This window comes from Homalodisca vitripennis, chromosome 7 (assembly GCF_021130785.1).
Source record: "Homalodisca vitripennis isolate AUS2020 chromosome 7, UT_GWSS_2.1, whole genome shotgun sequence".
Classification (NCBI taxonomy): Eukaryota; Metazoa; Arthropoda; class Insecta; order Hemiptera; family Cicadellidae; genus Homalodisca; species Homalodisca vitripennis.
Genome location: NC_060213.1, coordinates 58,886,619 through 58,894,346, shown reverse-complemented (window position 1 = coordinate 58,894,346; position 7,728 = coordinate 58,886,619).

Sequence of the window (7,728 nt, the reverse complement as noted above, 5' to 3'; positions counted from 1 at the left end):
TTTTTAATTGTGCACATGCCGTGTGCGTTAGGTTAAGGACACGAGTTAGCTTTTGTGCATGTAGGAGCTTTTTTTTATTCAAATCGTCTAAGTTATATTTCCGATGACACAGGTGAGTTTGCCTCGTTGCTCAGGCCAAGAAAGTATATTAAATCATGTAGGTATCGGATATCTACTTAGGTCAAAAAATGTCACAAACACACACATTTTCGGTACCTGGTGTTTTAAAAGACCTACCCCCTATTAACTTTTTTATTAATAGAGATGGTGTGATTTACTGGATAATTGTTTATTTGACCAATTGAAGAGTTTATTGACGTATGGGCATTTTAACTCCTCCCTCAAATGGGGTATTTTGGCGGTAAGTCAAAACTTTTAAAGAGCAACCCCTAAAAGTGACACTTAATTTTAAAGGTATTATAAAAAGGAGAGTAATGACGCAAACGAGAGGTCTCTAATGTTACTCTGTCAAATTTGGTGGCCAATTAAAGTTTGAATTTTTTATAAAATCCCCACAGTTTAAATTACACTTAAAGTTACCTATTGTAAGGCAGATAAAACATGTACTGGCTAGTTATTTTGAGAACTTAGGACACAAAATCATGAAAAAAATTATTACAAGAATCAAAAACACCAACAATAACGATTAACATTGCATTTATTAGGTTTGGTTTTGTCTGACCGAAGCCAATTAGGAAGTCCTCGGAATACCAATAGCTGGTTTTGCCATGTCATCTTTTATTGTTTATCAGTTAGAATGTCAGATACAGGAAGACAGTTTGACAATGTAACTGGATTCAACGTGTGTACATTGTAAATTTCTTTTAATATTTTATTATTTATTTCTTATATCCCAAACCCATAGAATCTTCTACGACAGTTCGGATCCGAGAATCGATCGACGGGACAATTGCCGCGAGTCTGCTGCGTTTATTCGCGAAAAATAATTGATCGGTATTATGTAAATTACCTTTTGCAAAAATATAATTTGATTTGACTATATTTATGAAACCCCGTAGATAGGTAATCTAATTTGAAAGTTGTCTTAGTTTTGTAAATAATATTTTCCTTTCAGTTCTGTATTTGTATACAAGCATCGCTACGAGTCCGCTGCGTGCACCCACGGACGGCAGTGCAAAAATTACCGATTGCTAAAACATAAAGCCACTGATAGAATTAATGAGCTATCGGTCAAAAAGATAACTTTATTTTACAAAACAAATCTAAAATTAAAGCTCTAGGAGAAGAATACAATTCTTTGGCTGAATAATTAGCTGTCTAATACTAATGGCTTTAATTTTTTTTCCTAGTTTCAAACATTGGATATTGTGTCAACAAATAAACATGTATAATCTTCATGCTTTGCTACTTTGTAAATATATGGCTTCATTTGTAAGACATCGTGTGAAACTTTACTATTGCGTCTTAAAGTAATAGTAAATATTGTTGATTTTCATCAAATTGTATTTATTACTCATACTTCGATATCTCTGAAAATTCCTGGAATTTCAAAGATATGGAAATCTCAGAGAATTTCATTCCAGATAATGTGTAGCTAATACCCTGTCAAAGAAGGACCTAAGAACTCTATAATTATTGTTATTCACATTATACAAATCCTGAAATGTATAATAAGCCATTGTGCTATAACTTATTAAAGTTATCAGTGCAAATGTCAAGGAATACCCCAGATGTATAACATTTTCTCTATAAAAAGTCGACTACCCTATGAAGTCGTTGGACAGTTGAATGAATTTCTAGAATCCAAACTACACAATTAAATGAGGTATGGAATTGTAGGACTCAAACACACAATATTTAGGTAAGTAGAAACAGGTCAAATAATTTGGAAGACACACAAAAGGAGACAGATTGGACGATATGTGAAACAACATGGAAAGATGTGGCGGATTTTAGAAACATTAACATTTCAGAGACTTTCTACTGAAGAGAAAAGTTACACAATGTTATAGGTAAACCGCTTACAATAAGATACTGGGCGATTTTCGTTCACGCAGGGTGGGGTAAATAACCCTCCGCCGCTGTGATACCGCTCTCTCCATATATCCCCACCACTCCTCGGCACTCAACCTTTTTGCTCTATCCTCTGGCCTGGCCACTGCCACGGCTAACCTCACACCAAAATGCAAGCTCCCTGGATAGGTCTATGGCTACATTAGTCTGTTCAATTAATATTTTACGCTTGTATATGCCTACACACAAAAATACAATATACTTATAGAATAGTATAAATAGTGTGAACAAAATGGCACGAGCCAGACACTACTCACACAGCTGATAAAACAGAGACGATTAGATGTTTGTCCCACTCCTAATGGGGGGGGGGCTCTCCTGTGCGTGGCTGCTTAGATATTTGCTTTTGTGCAGGTTTCATTGTGAGCGGTTTATCTATAGTATAGCACTAACATTAAGGAAAAAAACTACATGCATGAAAAGGGTAGTTCACCTAAAATCTTTGCTATAACTAAGTTGGAGCCGCAATTTTTTAAGAGTTAATTTGAAATACCATACAGTACTTTTGATGAGTAATTTGATTTGGAGGATATTATATGGGCATTTCTGTCACTAGAGTTGTTTTACTATTGATGTGAATTGTGATGGGCTCACTTCTGTCCAGCCTTAGCCCAAGTTATATCTGGACACCAAAGTGTACGATATGTTAGCGTTTAAATGTCCGTTTTCTTCCCAACCAAACTCCCATCAGTATCCTATTTCTTTCTTCGAGCGATTGAAAAGCCCATTTAAGAGTCGGCTTTAGTAAAACGACCACAAGTTTTTCCACATAAGATTCAATACAGTGTTAAATACCATGGAATTTTATGCTCTTTTCTATTGTAGCATTATGGGATATGTCTTATTTTTTAAGATATAATTACAGTAATAAGCATTCTAATGCTGTTTAGCTTTTTTTAAAGTGTATACTTTTGAATATTTAAACATTAAATTATAAGGAATTTTAAGTTTTTTTCTGAATAAACCATACAAATACATCTAAAAAAATTAATTGGATGCGTATTAATTATATCTTTAATTTGAGACATTTTCCATAATTATACGACCAAAAATACGAGCACAAAAACTGTATGAGTTTAACATTGTTCTTATAAAAAAGCACTTCAAGGTGATTTTTCTACACCCGGTTTTTAAGATGTTTTTGTCAGTTTGAGCAAAATCTTTGTAAGCATGCCCTAACTGTACACTTCGCTTTGATTAATTTCTGTATATACTGAAGGTAGCATACAGTATTTCTCATTTGATCGGACCTATGTGGTTCTGGGTTCAACATAACACATAGGAATGTTCTGAACTGAACATCTTCACTTAAAAGATTAGCAGAATGCAAACATTTTCCCATACTTCAGGTTGGTTATCATTCATAGTTTGATCTGTAAAAAATTATCTGCAGTAAGAACTTTAAATTCATTTAGACTGAAAACAGTTTGCAGATTAGGCCTTTATAAAATTGCAATGTGTTCAGGTATTTTATTGTGTGTACATTTTTATGTGAATTATTTTTATTTACTTTTCTCTTGTTGAAAACCTGATTCCAATTACAAAGTTGGATTAGTTAATCACCTGATGTTGTGCACTTGAATCGGATATTATTGTAACCAATCTTCAATTTGAACACACACACTTAATTAAAAAAATTGAGCAAACCGTTTGCAGACAATAGAGGAATTGTTCTTAATACAAATATGCACCATATAAAACAAATTGAAACCATTTTAAATAAAATAAACTATAGCGATGATAATAATACTTAACACAGTGCATTTAAGAATGTTGATGGACAAAAAACGAAAAGTAGTTGCTAATGTCAATGTGAATACGAATCAGAATTTTATTGTCATATTAAACATTGCTACAATGCATGGACAATCGTCAATTCAATACTTAAAACTAAATCTTAGAATTACCATGTACACTTGGTAAACAAAAATCTAAACCAACTAACTATGTATATACATTTCCCAACAATTATCATAAAAATCGTCTATTTTGTGTAAACATTCAGAGATTAATATTTGTTGCATATTCTCCTTAATACCTTATAGACCTACAAGTGTCAGAATGGAAGAATCTTACAGCAATTGGAAAGAGGAAAAGATGGTCCATACTTAGGCTTTTTGGCTATGAGTCGCAAATACATGTAAAAACATAAATGGATGGGTTACTACGTTTATCTCAATTATTTTTTTAAAATGGTTTCCAACAAATTATTGGAATTAGCCGCTATTCATAACATATTTTTACTATATATTTTAATTTGATATAATTTGTTTCTAGGTTAGTCATAAGATTTTAAATAGTATTAATTTACTATTATGAAGTTTAGAAAAAAATATTTTTAGGTAGATTTTGTATATTGTAGTTTTTGTAGCACTTTGAGAAAATTTCGACATAACTTCTCTGAACATCATTCACAGAGCCCAAAACCATCCATCACTCATTCCAACATTTACGAGTATAACATAAATTTAGTGCCAAACATGTCACATTTGAGAGGTATTAGTTGATTGTTGCTCCAGGCTTGTGCAAACGTGTCTTTAAAGTGGTCGTGCTCACTTATGCATTGACAGATTTGGATAAAAACAGTATCATTGGAATTTTTATAGAAATTTCAAAATAGTTAGTATCTTGTAAAATGTTACAACCCACTTAAAACAGCTGATGCCTATCGAAAGACAAAATGCTTGCTGCTCCCGGCTTATGCAAGTGTACCTATAAAGTAATTGTGCTCAGTTATAGATTGACGGATTTTGTTGCAAAAGGTACTGTTGAAATTGGTAAAAAAGGTACTAAATTTTTAGTATCTTGTGCATTTTTTACAATTGTACTGGGTATTTTATTATTTGACTTTAAAACTTTTCAACATGCATCATTTTGTTAATATTAAAGAAAATAACACAATTTTTTGAAAATTGTCCTCTTATTTATTCAAACATATTTGCCAAATTTGGTTTCTTTAGCTTAACAAGTTTTAGAGGTAGTAATTTTGTATACACAACAAGAAGGCTCCAGGACCTGATGGCATTCTAGGTGAGGTTTTGAAGGTTGTGGCGGCGAGTTATCCGCTCTTGCTGCTGAATATGTTTAATGCATGTTTGGTAGCGAGTGTGTTCCCGTCGCGCTGGAAGGTTGCTAGGTTGGCGCTGATCAGCAAAGGCAAAGGTGACCCGAACTCCCCGTCGGCATACAGTCCACTTTGTATGCTTGACACCGCGGGGAAGCTCTATGAAAGGTTGCTGAAACCCAGATTGCAGTCGTCCATCGAAGCCGCCGGAGATCTCTCTCCCCGGCAGCACGGCTTTCGAAAGCGACACTCAACTCTGAACGCCATTACAGAGGTGATCAATGCCGTCCAGCAAGCCGAAACACCTTGTCACCAGGCTCGGCCGATTGTGCTGTTGGTCACCCTTGACGTAAAGAACGCGTATAACTCTGCTCGGTGGGAGGACATGCTAGAGGCGTTGCAGCGGGACTTCAGCGTGCCCGACTATTTCCTGGTCGTTGTGCAGGACTACCTGAAGAACCATCGGCTGTTGTATGAAACCAAAGACGGAAGGAGAACGAAAGAGGTCATTGCCGGTGCGGCTCAAGGGTCTATTCTCGGCCCAGACCTATGGAATGTTTCATACGATGGTTTGCTTCGCCTCGAGATGCCCCACGACGTCTTCCTCTTGGGTTATGCTGATGACGTGGCTGCAGTCATTACAGCGAGGACTCCGGACTTGGCACAGTTACGCCTTAATCAGGTAATGATTCGGGTCAATGCCTGGATGACGAGCCATGGACTTGAGCTGGCGGTCGCCAAGACCGAAATCGTTATGCTCACTCGACGGAGAATCCCCACTCTGATCTCTATGAATGTGGGGGGTGTCGAAGTTCGGACAAGGACTGCGGCGAAGTACCTGGGTGTGTTACTCGACTGCCGTCTTCGGTATTTGGAGCACATTCAGGCGGTGTGTGACAAAGCCTCTAAGGTGGTTATGTCTCTCGGCAGGCTGATGGCTAACGTAGGAAGCCCTAGGTCAAGTAAGAGACGCCTCCTCATGTCTACTGTAAACTCAACCCTTCTGTATGGCGCAGAGGTTTGGGCGGGTGTCATGAGGATAAGGCGATACAGTCAAAAGCTGTTATCGGTACAGAGAAGAGCGGCACTTAGGGTCGCCTGCGCCTATCGCACCGTTTCCAGTTCGGCCGTGGCGGTCGTGGCTGGGGTGATTCCTATTGATCTGCTGGCCATCGAGAGACAGACCGTCTTCCGGGAGGCTGCCGAGCGGGGTAGAGAGGATGCCTTGACTGCTGCCAGGGTGGAGACTCTGCAGGTTTGGCAGCGGAGGTGGACGGAAGGATCGGACGGTCGCTGGACCTTCCGTCTCATTCGAGAGCTTCAATCCTGGATAGATCGTGGCCACGGGGAGATAGATTTCTACCTGTGTCAGTTTCTGACGGGGCACGGTTACTTTAGGAAGTACCTCTACAGAATGGGAAAAGTCAGGTCGCCTCGGTGTGCTTACTGCCCGGAGGAAGATGATGTTCATCACATCTTCTTCGCTTGCGGGCGCTTCACCGAGGCCAGGCGAACGCTCGCCACCACAGTTGGCGATGTTTCGGCAGAGACCATTGTGGAGATGATACTGCAGAGTGAGGACGCCTGGAATGCTGTCACCACTCATGTACATGCGATCCTTCATCAGAAGCGTGAAGAAGGATGTCTTTGTTTTAACGAATCTTCGAAATCAGATTTGGAACAAAACGCATTTGTTGGAATGAACAATTGTGTCCAACATTTTCATAGCCTCAATCTAAATACAAATTCATCTAAATCTAACGTTTTAAATTTCACTTTAAACCCAGTAGACTTTGAGTATGGACCTAGCGTTATGTTAGCGGATACAATACTAGAAGAAGTCTATTCCTCAAAATTCCTTGGAATTTACCTTGATCAAGGTTTGACATGGAATGTTCACATCGATCACGTTTGCTCAAAATTAGCCTCAGGCATTTATGTTCTGAGGTCTCTAGCCAAATACTGCCCAAGTCAAGTTCTGATAACGGCGTATTATGGCTTGATTTATCCACACCTCACTTACGGATTGGTACTATGGGGTGCCTGTGCAAGGAACCAATTTTCAAGAGTGTTTAAATTACAGAAGCGAGCGATCCGCACCATTGCAAAATTAAAGTTTAGAGAGTCGTGCAGGTCAACTTTCAAAAGGTTGCAACTGTTAACTCTGCCTAGCCTCTACATTTTACAAACAACTTTGTATTGTATGTCTAAATGTGCCTTGATTACGGGCCGAGACATTCACTCGTACGGGACTAGAGGCAGAGACAACTACCGAACTGGGAGACACAGGACGGTGGTTTATGAACGCTTGCCTTCACAGGCAGGGGTTCATTTTATTAACAGATTGCCTAATGAATTAAGAAAAGCCTCGACGCTCAAGGCGTTAAAAACTCGTTTAAAACGCTGTTTAGCGTCAAATGCATTTTACAATGTAAAAGAGTTTCTGGAGTATGACTGGGAGACCACACAATAACAAGACTGACTCTAGAACGAAGTGGGAATTATTGGCGATGGATGAACGTGGAATGAGTGATCAAATGTATGTCTGAATGAGAGCTCGATGTGGTATGTATGTCCAAATTTTAACCTATTTGACGTTTGCTATACAAATGTATTTTGTCTCCGCAATA